This window comes from Lampetra planeri, chromosome 79 (assembly GCF_965212315.1).
Source record: "Lampetra planeri chromosome 79, kcLamPlan1.2.h2, whole genome shotgun sequence".
In the NCBI taxonomy this organism is placed as follows: domain Eukaryota; kingdom Metazoa; phylum Chordata; class Hyperoartia; order Petromyzontiformes; family Petromyzontidae; genus Lampetra; species Lampetra planeri.
This window is the reverse complement of record NC_136184.1, coordinates 18,376-31,701: the sequence shown is the minus strand read 5'-3', so window position 1 is coordinate 31,701 and position 13,326 is coordinate 18,376.

Genomic DNA, 13,326 nt, shown 5'->3' with positions numbered 1-13,326 from the left:
GGTAGCTGGTAGCTGGATGATCACTAGAACAGGTGTTATAATTAGTAGCTGGTAGCTGGATGATCACTAGAACAGGTGTTATAACTAGTAGCTGGTAGCTGGATGGTCACTAGAACAGGTGTTATAATTAGTAGCTGGTAGCTGGATGGTCACTAGAACAGGTGTTATAATAGTAGCTGGTAGCTGGGTGATCTCTAGAACAGGTGTTATAATTAGTAGCTGGTAGCTGGATGATCACTAGAACAGGTGTTATAATTAGTAGCTGGTAGCTGGATGGTCACTAGAACAGGTGTTATAATTAGTAGCTGGTAGCTGGATGATCACTAGAACAGGTGTTATAATTAGTAGCTGGTAGCTGGATGATCACTGAACAGGTGTTATAATTAGTAGCTGGTAGCTGGATGATCACTAGAACAGGTGTTATAATTAGTAGCTGGTAGCTGGGTGATCACTAGAACAGGTGTTATAATTAGTAACTGGTAGCTGGGTGATCACTAGAACAGGTGTTATAATTAGTAGCTGGTAGCTGGATGATCACTAGAACAGGTGTTATAATTAGTAGCTGGTAGCTGGATGATCTCTAGAACAGGTGTTATAATTAGTAGCTGGTAGCTGGATGATCACTAGAACTGGTGTTATAATTAGTAGCTGGTAGCTGGGTGATCTCTAGAACAGGTGTTATAATTAGTGGCTGGTAGCTGGGTGATCACTAGAACAGGTGTTATAATTAGTAGCTGGTAGCTGGATGATCTCTAGAACAGGTGTTATAATTAGTAGCTGGTAGCTGGATGATCACTAGAACAGGTGTTATAATTAGTAGCTGGTAGCTGAATGATCACTAGAACAGGTGTTATAATTAGTAGCTGGTAGCTGCATGATCACTAGAACAGGTGTTATAATTAGTAGCTGGTAGCTGGATGATCTCTAGAACAGGTGTTATAATTAGTAGCTGGTAGCTGGATGATCACTAGAACAGGTGTTATAATTAGTAGCTGGTAGCTGGATGATCACTAGAACAGGTGTTATAATTAGTAGCTGGTAGCTGCATGATCACTAGAACAGGTGTTATAATTAGTAGCTGGTAGCTGGATGATCTCTAGAACAGGTGTTATAATTAGTAGCTGGTAGCTGAATGATCACTAGAACAGGTGTTATAATTAGTAGCTGGTAGCTGGATGATTACTAGAACAGGTGTTATAATTAGTAGCTGGTAGCTGCATGATCACTAGAACAGGTGTTATAATTAGTAGCTGGTAGCTGGATGATCACTAGAACAGGTGTTATAATTAGTAGCTGGTAGCTGGGTGATCACTAGAACAGGTGTTATAATTAGTAACTGGTAGCTGGGTGATCACTAGAACAGGTGTTATAATTAGTAGCTGGTAGCTGGATGATCACTAGAACAGGTGTTATAATTAGTAGCTGGTAGCTGGGTGATCACTAGAACAGGTGTTATAATTAGTAGCTGGTAGCTGGGTGATCTCTAGAACAGGTGTTATAATTAGTAGCTGGTAGCTGGGTGATCACTAGAACAGGTGTTATAATTAGTAGCTGGTAGCTGGATGATCTCTAGAACAGGTGTTATAATTAGTAGCTGGTAGCTGGATGATCACTAGAACAGGTGTTATAATTAGTAGCTGGTAGCTGAATGATCACTAGAACAGGTGTTATAATTAGTAGCTGGTAGCTGCATGATCACTAGAACAGGTGTTATAATTAGTAGCTGGTAGTTGGATGATCTCTAGAACAGGTGTTATAATTAGTAGCTGGTAGCTGGATGATCACTAGAACAGGTGTTATAATTAGTAGCTGGTAGCTGGATGATCACTAGAACAGGTGTTATAATTAGTAGCTGGTAGCTGCATGATCACTAGAACAGGTGTTATAATTAGTAGCTGGTAGCTGGATGATCTCTAGAACAGGTGTTATAATTAGTAGCTGGTAGCTGGATGATCACTAGAACAGGTGTTATAATTAGTAGCTGGTAGCTGAATGATCACTAGAACAGGTGTTATAATTAGTAGCTGGTAGCTGGATGATCACTAGAACAGGTGTTATAATTAGTAGCTGGTAGCTGAATGATCACTAGAACAGGTGTTATAATTAGTAGCTGGTAGCTGGATGATCACTTGAACGGGTGTTATAATTAGTAGCTGGTAGCTGGATGGACGAGCCCAATGCCTAGACACAGGTGACCCCCCCCCCACTCACCCCCGCACCTACGCCCTATGATAGAGGTTGTTTGGGGTTAGATCACGTAAATATATAAATGTCGTGTTGTTAAGTCTGCCATCACCCGACGCAGCCAATGAGTAAGGTTTAGTGTCACGCAAACAGAACGTAGCAATTCGTTACTCGTACAGCCGCACACCGATGTGTAAATCCACAACATTTACAATCTGACTTAAAACTTTCGTGACTGCAGGAATTCACATTCTTTGGTTCTTTCGGTAAAGTCACGTAGATAGAAAAGATAAAATAAATACAATACAAACTACGACATTTCGATCACCAATACAAGCGATCGTCACGTGTTGTGATCAAAACGTCGTAGTTTTTTTAATTTACATTTTTTCTATCTACGTGACTTCATCATAATATGCAGGGTGCTTCAAATATAATAACATATTTAAAAATACTTTTTTTTTAAACACGCTTTCATGAAATGTACTGTCCGAGCTGACCCTCCCCCTGCCCCCTTCCCCCATCGCCCCTCCCCTCCTTCACATGCCCCGCCCCTGGGCGTGGCTCCCAGAGGCTTGCCGTGACGTAAGGGACCGTGGTGATTTACAGGCAACGTGAGTTGAGCGTCGACAGTTAGATCCGTAAAAAAACATTGTTTAAAAATATATAAAAACAATTTTTTATGATAGAATAAAGTATTGTCATCAGTATGACATCGCTATACCAAGTTTGCAGTCGATACGACATGGGAAATACGGTTAAAATTGAGTTACAAGATTTGATGATACAACAACAGACAGAGTGAGTTAAATATAAGCGTGTCAAATGTTTAAAATTATATATTTAGAAATTTTAATGATAGAATATAGTCTTGCCAACAGTATGACGCACCTATACCAAGTTTGCAGTCGATACGACATTGGGAATACGGTTGAAATTGAGTTACAAGATTTGAGGATATGACACTACACAGAGTAAGTTAAATGAAAGCGTGTAAAATGTTTTAAAATATATGTTTTGGATGTTTAATGATAGAATATAGGCTTGTCATCAGTATAACATAGGTATTTCAAGTTTGCGGTCGATAGCACATTGGGAAGTGGGTAAAAATTGAGTTACAAGATTTTTTTGAGGATACGACAACAGACGGAGTGAGTTAAATAAAAGCGTGTAAAATGTTAACACTTATATGAGACTATCGTTTTTAATGGAAAAAGAACGGATAATGCACTGTAACATGAGAACAAATGTAATGTTGATAGCTTCTAAAAGTCAAAGAGTCTCCACTTGGTCGCCATCGTTGCCAACACGTGCCTGGAATCAGGTTGCCTCCACAGGCCGGAGGCAGCACATTTCTTGTGTGGTATTGTTGCAAATTCTCTGAAGTGTTAACATTTTTTTTAAGCACCCTGTATACTTTTTTGGTATGTTGGCGTAAATATATAAATGTTGTGTCGTTAAACCCGCCACCACCCGACCCAGACAATTAATAAGGTTTAGAGACTCCAGCTGGGCCCCGAAGTGAGAGGGCGAGGAGGTATGCGGTCAACAATGCTTGACTCAGGGAGGAGAACGCCCCTGCCATGCATAGTCCCATGGGATGTTGGCTATCAACAACAAGGCAACTCCTATGACTAATTGGGAATGGGACGCAAGCGTAGGATTGATCACCCTGTCGCTGGCCACCTTTGGGGAGGGTGTATAGTTTGAAAGGCCGAAACACCCTAGGAACCAAAGGTACACTACTGACGATGCGCTCCCCAAATTTCACCAGGCTCACTGTTCATGAACTCTTGGAAGTGCTTGCACAAAGGATAGTAACATCTCATCCTGTGTTCTGGGAATCAGTGTCACGCAAACAGAACATGGCAATTCGTTACTAGTATAGCCGCACACCGGTTGTGTTGGAGCTAATCCACAATATTGGCAATGTGAATATCCATAATATCGGTTGTTTTGGAATGGTTCGCGTAAATATAAGTGTTGTGTCCTTAAACCCGCCACAAACCAATGCAGCAAATTAGTAAGGTTTATCACGTAAACAGAACATGCCAACTCGTTACTGGTACGGCACGACACCGGTTGTGTGTTGGAGAGCAAATCCACATTTACAATCTGAGTACGACGTTTCGTAATATAGTTTTTTTGGGTTAAATCACGTAAATATAAACACGTCGTTAAACCGCCACCACCTGATGCAGCCAATGAGTAAGGTTTGTCACGTAAAAATAACTTTCCAATTCGTTACTAGTACAGCACTGCACCGGTTGTGTGTTGGATAGCAAATCCACGACACATTTAACCCCAAAAACCTGCATTATGGATGATATTGGTCGCGAAAGCCGACGTGTTAAACTGACCTACGACCTAATTGGCTCCTGCACGACGGTCGCAAGTGAACCCGTCGCAGTTAGAACCTCTCGTTTCTCATAGGGCGCAACGTTCAACATTGGGGTTCCGTTCCTGGAAACCCCATTTACATACCGTTAAAATACCACAATTGACAGCGAAAATAAATGGAAATAACCCGAACAAACATTCATTTTAACTCAACCGTTACAAACACGTATTAGGTAAAAAACAAACGCGAACATTTGAAAATCCTCAAATACTTTTCTGCGCAGCGCGTCACGTTTCCTCTGCTTGGACGTGGCAGCGAAACGTTTTCTGAATTTGAAGAAAATTTACAAAGAAGTGAAGGGCGTTGAGAGCAAGGCCGTAATTATAATATATACATTGGGGGTGGACACATCAACCCCAATACTCAAATATGCTCAAAATGTCCCCCCCAATATATTGCTATTATAAAAACATTGCTATGCTATGTAAATAAAAACAACAATTTGCTAAACCTTGGCCACAATATCTGGACTTGTCTTCATATAAATCAATGCATAGATTGCTGTTTATATGATTGCGGTTATGGTTGTACTTTATTAATCCCTAATCTCAAACATTACACACAATGAAACAAGAAATGGTAAAAAAGTAAAAACAGAGCAATGTAATACAATACACCATTAGACATTATTGTAAAACAAAAATCCCACGTGTTAGTGAATTTTGTAATATTTTAGGCAGGAAATTAGTTTTCAAATTTAGATATTTTTCTGGGTTGGGACCCCCAGACACCCGGGAAGATTTGGTCCCCCCCCCAATGTTGACTCCTTGGCTAAGGCCTTGGTTGAGAGAGAGAGACGCCGCTGCGTTGTCTCTCGGCGATGCTGCAGACTTGTCGGGCTGCCCTGGGCACACGCACACGGCGGAAGAGCTCAGCAGCGCCATCTGGCGACGAGTGTGAGCGTGGCACGCGCAGATGTATCGCCAATCGACTCGGCGTCGGTAGCAGTCGTTCGGCGGTTCGTAGATACGAGTTTTTGGTCGTTACTGTGGGGGTCTTACTGACTATACACTACACTACTATACACTACACTACTATACACTACACTACTATACACTACACTACTATACACTACACTACTATGCACTACACTACTATACACTACACGACTATTCACTATTATACACTACAGTTTACACTACACTACTATACACTACACTACTATACACTACACTACTATACACTACAATACTATACACTACACGACTATTCACTATTATACACTACAGTTTACACTACACTACTACAGTTTATACTACTATATACTATACTACTATACACTACATTACTATATAATACTACACTACTATACACTACACTATACACTACTATATACTACACTACTATACACTACAGTTTATACTACTATATATTATACTACGTTGATTATGAATGATTATGTATACTACTATACACTACACTACAATATAATACTACACTACTATACACTACACTGCTATACACTACACTACTATATAATACTATACAATACACTTCACACTAGTATACACTACACTATACACTACTATGTATATACTATACTGTGGGGGTCTAACTCACTATTAGAAAGGTCTTAAAAGCGGGGGGGGGGGGGGGTCGCAAGTCGAGCCGTTGTAAGTCGGGGGTCATCTGCATACCGCTCCATTTGCCCCAATAAAGAACGTGCCGACGCGAGTCGTCCATGAATGCGTCGCCCTCATGTGTGCGCGTGCGTGCACGTGTGTGCACGTGTGTGCGTGTGTGTGTGCACACGCGTGTGCTGCGGACAATGTAACCCGACGCTGTTTCCCGCTGCGAGTGGGAACGCGAGAACGACCTCCTGCCGCCTGGCCCCATTCGTTCAGCAAGCGAGCGGACGCGGCCGCTTGTGCCGCAGTTGCCGCTTGCGCCGCCTCCTTTGCCGACTGCCACCAGGGTTGGCCGCCAGGCCTAACCCTTACACGTGAAAAAAGCAGTGCCAACCACTGTGAATGTCCCCCTCCCCCCAAAAAGAGCGACCGCAGACGATGACGTCGTCCAAGTAGATCAAGCAGAGGTCCCATTGAAGACCGGTCAAGACCAACTCCATCAACCGTTGAAAAGTGCCTGGCGCTGTCTGGAGACCCATTGGCAGAGGTCAATGAATGTGTGGCGTTACCTTTGAATCCCTGCATCTTTTGAGGAACGCCAGCGATGAGACCAGCTTCATCCGCTTGATTCGGAATTTTTCTCCAATTTTCTGGTGTGAAGTATCCTCCCTCCCCCCTGGCCTTCGCACCTCATTGGCTCACAAGTCACCGCATCACATTCATCCCCGTATTTAAGAACGAAACGGGAGGAATTTCTCCACAAATCTGTCTGTCGCCTGATGATGCCCATTGTAATTAATGGCGAAACCTCATGCTCAGATTGTAAATGTTGCGGATTTACTCTCCAACACACCGGTGGTGCTGTACTAGTAACACATTGGCATGTTCTGTTTACGTGACAAACCTTATTAATTGGCTGTCGGGTGGTGGAGGGTTTAACGACGCATTTTTATGCGATCTAACCCAAAAACCTCTATTATGGTTAAATCTGCTCATGTGCGACACAGCGCGCTCCCATCGAATGAGGGCACAGACTATATCATGAACGTGTCAGCGGTAACGACATCTGTCCAGTAGCTGGACGAAGACCACGTGAAACAAGCGAGTGACAGCATCGGTAGTAAAATGGAGCAGCAGCAGAACCAACTGTAGAAAGTGATCACTGAAGGCCTACGAAACAGAAGTGCCTAGGGCCTAAAAAATAAAACTTCATCCGGTCCTGGAATCACCACGCAGGCTTTCGCGACCAAATATTACACTGGTCTACACACTTTTTCTGGCATAAGGTATTCCAACGGTTTTAAGGTAATTTTGGGGTGCTGATTCCAAATCTGGCATCAGTTCTTGTCTATCCCATCAGGTTTTTTGAGATATCAAATATTGCATTTTCAATAAAAACTGCAGAAGAAAAATATTAAATAAATGTGGATATCTACATAAAATGATATTATAAACACACTTTCCTAAAAATACAGCACCATATTTTAACACTAAAGCAGTCACTGACTCGCAACAACTTGCAATCATAAGTGACAGAGTTAATTTCGGGTAAAATCAATGAAAATGGGGTATGCCGATAGCATAAAAATGAGATGTGATAGAGCAAATCTGAGATCCGATTTGGAATCAGCACCCTGAAATTAGTCTAAAACAGCTGCAAAAGTCCAGGCCAGAAAAAAATATTTTTTTTTGGTTGACCAGTGTTATTCACTCAGCAGGGTTGTAAACCTGGCGGCTAGACCGCTACCATCTAGACCTCTGTGGGACACAGGGGAGTCCGTTGGACTGGTTCTGGTGTGCGTGTGCAGAGGAGAGGTTGCCGCTTCTCGGTGGCAGCCCCAACAGTCTGGAACGCTATCCCTCTGCACATTCGCAACATCACCTCAATCGTCTCCTTCAAGAGACAATTAAAAACTCTATAACCATGCTTTTGAGTGACTCTGAGCTTGTCTCCATGCCTCTGAGTTGCGGCTGTTACGTCTGCAAATTTGCGCGCGTTATAAATTTCATTATTATTATTATTTGTCTGTCGGGAGCTGGACCGGTACCGCCTGGACCTCTGAGCGAGACAGGGGGATGTGTTGGACTGGTTCTGGTGCGCGTGTGTAGAGGAGAGGAGAGGCTGCCACTCCTCTGTCAGGAGCAGGACCGGCACCGCCTGGACCTCTGTAGAATACAGGAGAGTCCAGTGGACCGGTACTGTTGTGTGTGGAGATGAGAAGCTCCAATTCCTCTGTCGGGAACCAGAATGATACCACCTGGACCCCTGTGGAATGCAGAAGGGTCCAGTGGACTGGTGCGTGTGTGTGTGTAAAGAAGAGGCTGCCATTACTCTCAGGAGCTAGTCCGTGACCAGCTGGGCCTCTGTGGAATACAGGTCTGTTGGACTAGTTCTGGTGTGTGTGTCTAGATGAGAGGCGACCACTCCTCTGTCGTGAGATGGACCAGTCCTGCCTGGATCTCTGCGAAATACCGGAGGGTGCAGTAGACTGGTTCTGCTGTGTCTGTGTGGAGGAGAGGCTGCGATTCCTGTCAGGAGCGAGACCGGTACCGCCTTGACGTTTGTGAGGTCCAGTGGACCGGTTCCTGTGTGTGTGCATAGATGAGAGGCTGCCATTCCTCTGTCGGGAGCTGGACCGGTACCGTCTGTACCTCTGTGGAATACAGAAGGTTCTGGTGGACTGGTTCGAGTGTATGTAGAAGAGAGAGGAGAGGCTGCCATTCCTCTGTCGGGAGCTGGACCGGTACCGCCTTGACGTCTGCGAGGTACAGTGGACTGGTTCTGGTGTGTGTGTAAAGGAGAGGCTGCCATTCCCCTGTCAGGAGCTGGACTGGTACCATCTGGACCTCTGTAGAATATAGGTGTCCGGTGGATTGGTTGTTTTGACTTTAAACTTTCGTGACTGCAGTAATTCATATTCTTGATTATTTAGGTAAAGTCACGTAAATATATAACAAAAAATATATTAAAAAAATAATAAAATAAATAAAAAATAATACAAATAAACAAAAAAAATTAAAATAATAAAAGCAAAAAATCCACAATAAAATTTTTTTGTAAAATTAAATTAAATTAAAAATCAATCGAAAATAATAAAAGCAAAAAACCCACGACGTTTCAATCGCAACACAAGCGGTCTTCATCAGGTGGAGAGAAAAGAGGGGGCAAGCCTCCAAATGGAGCTGCTTATAAGGGTTCCAAAGTGAGTGGGCGGGGGACGAGAGCTGCGCAAGAAGCACGCTAAAGCAGGAGCAAGACAAAGGGGGAGTTGAGCGGAGGTGAGCTTGTGCAGCGCAAACAGCATGCTTTTAGTATTTTCAATTAATTTTATAAAAAGTTTATTATTTAAATCTTTTATTACCATTTTTTTTGTTTTCTATATTTTTTTTGTTTTCTATTTACGTGACCTTTCCGAAAGAAGCAAAAATATGGTTTAGTTCTGGTCTGCCTGTGTGTAGCAGAGAGGCTGCCATTCCTCTGTCAGAAGCTAGACCGGTACCGCCTTGACCTCTGTGATGTCCAGTGGACTGGTTCTGGTGTGTGTGTAGATGCCAGCGGGTATTCAACACTTCACGTGGCCTCAAGGTGCACATAGCCTGGCACAAGCGTCGTGGTGACGTCACCGCCACTTAGTGGCGAATGGCGGTTGTTGTTTGTTGTTGTGTAAATGAGGCTGCCATTTCTCTGTCAGGAGATGGATCCATCCATGCTAATAGGGTCACCGCCAGCATAGCAGCAAACAGCTTCCGTCACCACCACCACCCTCCTCCTGCTTGTGCCGTCTCTCCTGAAACAATTTCTTCTTCTTCCCCAAAAAGGTATCGGTGAAGGTGCCGGGGATGGCCGTGGTGAAGTCGTTGTGCTCGTGAAGCGGAGCAGAGCGATCCTCTTGCAGTCGTTCACTCGCTCGGCCACCTAACCAACGCGCTCACCCACCCACTCGCTTACTCACTCACCGACTCATAAATCTTGCCTCCAAAAGCATTTTGAAGCAGAAGATTAGTGCTGAATTTGCCAATGCGATTTGTAACTTAACAATGTGTAGTGATCTTCTTGGTTCTTTCGGTAAAGTCACGTAGAAGGGAAGTAATAAAATAATAAAAATGAAACATAATAAAATTATTCTCACGACGTTTCGGCCACAACGCAAGCAGCCGTCCTCAGGTGAAAACCAGGTCCGTCGAGGCGACAGAGTCTGTCCGTCGAGGCGACAGAGTCTGTCGCCTCGACGGACCTGGTTTTCACCTGAGGACGGCTGCTTGCGTTGTGGCCGAAACGTCGTGAGAATAATTTTATTATGTTTCATTTTTATTATTTTATTACTTCCCTTCTACGTGACTTTACCGAAAGAACCAAGAAGATGAATCCCTGCAGTCACGAAAGCTTTAAATCGAAATTTAATGTGTAGTGACTGACTCAGAGACGCTAAGAGTAGGAGGCACTCTGTTTAATAACACGGCCTGACAGTAACACTTAGTAACTACGGCTCCCAGTCAGGACAGCTGGTAGACTGCCTGACTGGCCACACCAAGACGGCGACGATGGTGAAGACTCCAGCAGCACAACGGGGATCCCACTCCAAACGACAGCCCCGAGGTCCTCTCCCGGGGACCCTCTTATACTGTCACCGTGACCTGGCTCCGCCCACCAGTCACGCCCCCTTCTGGAACCTACCAGCGAGTTCTCGGTGTGCCCCTTCCGCAGAGGTCGCAACCGGGTACCCGATACCCGTACCCTACCCGATACCCGGCTACCCGTACCCGGCCGGGTACGGGTACGGGTACCCGTTAGCGACCCCGGTGCGGCCGGGTACGGGTAGGCCGTGAGTCACTGGTGAGTAACCGTTTGTCACTCATATCGGGTAGGGTACGGGTAGGGAACGGGTACCCGTACCCGGCCGGGCACGGGTACCCATTTGCGACCCTGGTGCGGCCGGGTACGGGTAAGGAATCAAAACCCGTTTGCGACCTCTGCCCTTCCGTGACCCTTCCCCTAGATCCCTCTCTGGTCTATCACGTGGCCTGCTGTCAGTCAGGGCTGCTGTAAGCTGCAGATCCCCTTCCAAGCCAGCAGCCAGTGCTATGCTGGCTAAGTGACCAATTCTATGTCACTACAAATGTGTAGAGAGTTAAATTTCAATGTAAAGTTTGTCTTGAGGACTGTTGTTTTGTTGTGGTCTGGGACTGTTTTTGCCGTCGTCCAAACTGCACCTTTCCCAAGCTCAGGAATTGATGATGCAATTTGAACTTGGATACTTTATTTAAGGGGTGCGCCATGGTGGTGAGATGTTACCTTCCTCGCCTGGTATGCAGGAGTATATATTCCTGTTTCTTTCGGTAAAGTCACGTAAAAGGGAAATAATAAAATAATAAAACATTAAATAAAATTCTCACGACGTTTCGGCCACAACGCAAGCAGCCGTCGTGAGAATTTTATTTTATTGTTTAATTTTTATTATCTCCCTTTTACGTGACTTTACCGAAAGAACCAAGAATATGAATCCCTGCAGTCATGAACGCTTTAAATTGGTATGTAGGTCAGGGGTTCTATACCGACACCTGCTGTATATTTGGAGTTTGCATGTCTCTCCTGCCGTGGTCGCGTGGATTTTTTTTTCCCTCAGGGTCCTCCGGGTTTCCCCCCTTCACATTCAGAAACATGCGTTGAGATTATTTAGATTATTGTGGCGCGACACATGTCCAAATGATGGGCCACTTTGTTGAGCTTCCATTTGCGGTGGCGAGGTCTCTTCGGAAAAATACAGTAAAACCTTGGATTGCGAGTAACTTGGTCTGCGAGTGTTTTGCAAGACGAGCAAAACATTTAAATATGAATTTGATAAACGAGCGAGGTCTTGCAATACGAGTAGTACGTGTAGTACACGCTTTGTCTGCCGAGCGTCACGTGATCACAACTGATATACGAGTGCTTTGGATTACAAACACGTTTCCGGAACGAATTATGCTCGCAATCCAAGGTTTTACTGTAACTTGATACCTAAGTAGGCTTTGCCTGATAGGAATGGGATGGTTTAGTGTCGTACTTGTTTGTGCGATTTGTTTACCTGTCTTATACTTTACACCACTGTCGTGTTTGTTTGCCAACTGCGTTTGCCTCTCACAGCGCAAGTTGGCGGCACCGCATCTTGTGGAACACAGACATGACATTAACGTGCTAATCTCCCTAATCTCTCTGCCTAATCTCTCCCATCAACATAGTGCGTCTCCCATTAACACTGCTGCTGTGCGCATACGCGGCGACGATAATCTTATGCTGCGACGAAAGCTCATTTACTTTGACATGCTAATCTCTCTCCCTAATCTCTCCCTAGTCTCCCCCATGAACACAACTGATGTGCTTGCATGCGGGGATGGAATTCCTTTCCAGCTCGGACCCCGCCTGCTTGCCCTTGGCCAGCATATATAACCTCTTGTTGTAGCAGCTCTCTCGCTGTGTTCTTCCTGGTTCAGCAGTTCTACGCCTGAGGACGATCGCTTGTGTTGCGATCGAAACGTCGTGATTTATTATTTTTATTTTATTTTTCTACCTACGTCACTTTACCGAAAGAACCAAAGAGTATGACAACTGGCTTGTTTTTTGTTGTAACGTTCTTACCCCGTGCCCCGACTTGACATCTGTGAAAAGGAGCTTTATAGCTCATCTGATTCTTCCAGTGTATTCCGATTCTAAACTCACCAACCTACTCACTCACCCACCCCATGAGCACTCACTCACCCACCTACTCACTCAACCACTCGGCCACCTCACTGATGCGCTCGCTCATAAACTCACCCACCCACCCACTCGCTCACCAACCTACTCACTCATGCACCTACTCACTCAACCACTCGGCTACCTCACTGATGCGCTCGCTCAAACTTACTCACCCACCCACTAGCTCACCAACCTACTCACTCACGTACCTACCCATTCAACCACTCGGCCACCTCACTAACACGTTCACTCACAAACTCACTCTCTCAGCCACCCACTAGCTCACCAACCTGCTCATCCACGCACGCATGCAACCACACATCCACTCACCCACTCCAGCTCCCGACAGGGAGATGGCAGCCTCTCTCCTACACACACACCAGAACCAGTCCACCGGCCCTGTGTTCCAGAGGTCCAGATGGTACCGATGTAACTCCTGAGGAATGGCAGCCTCTACT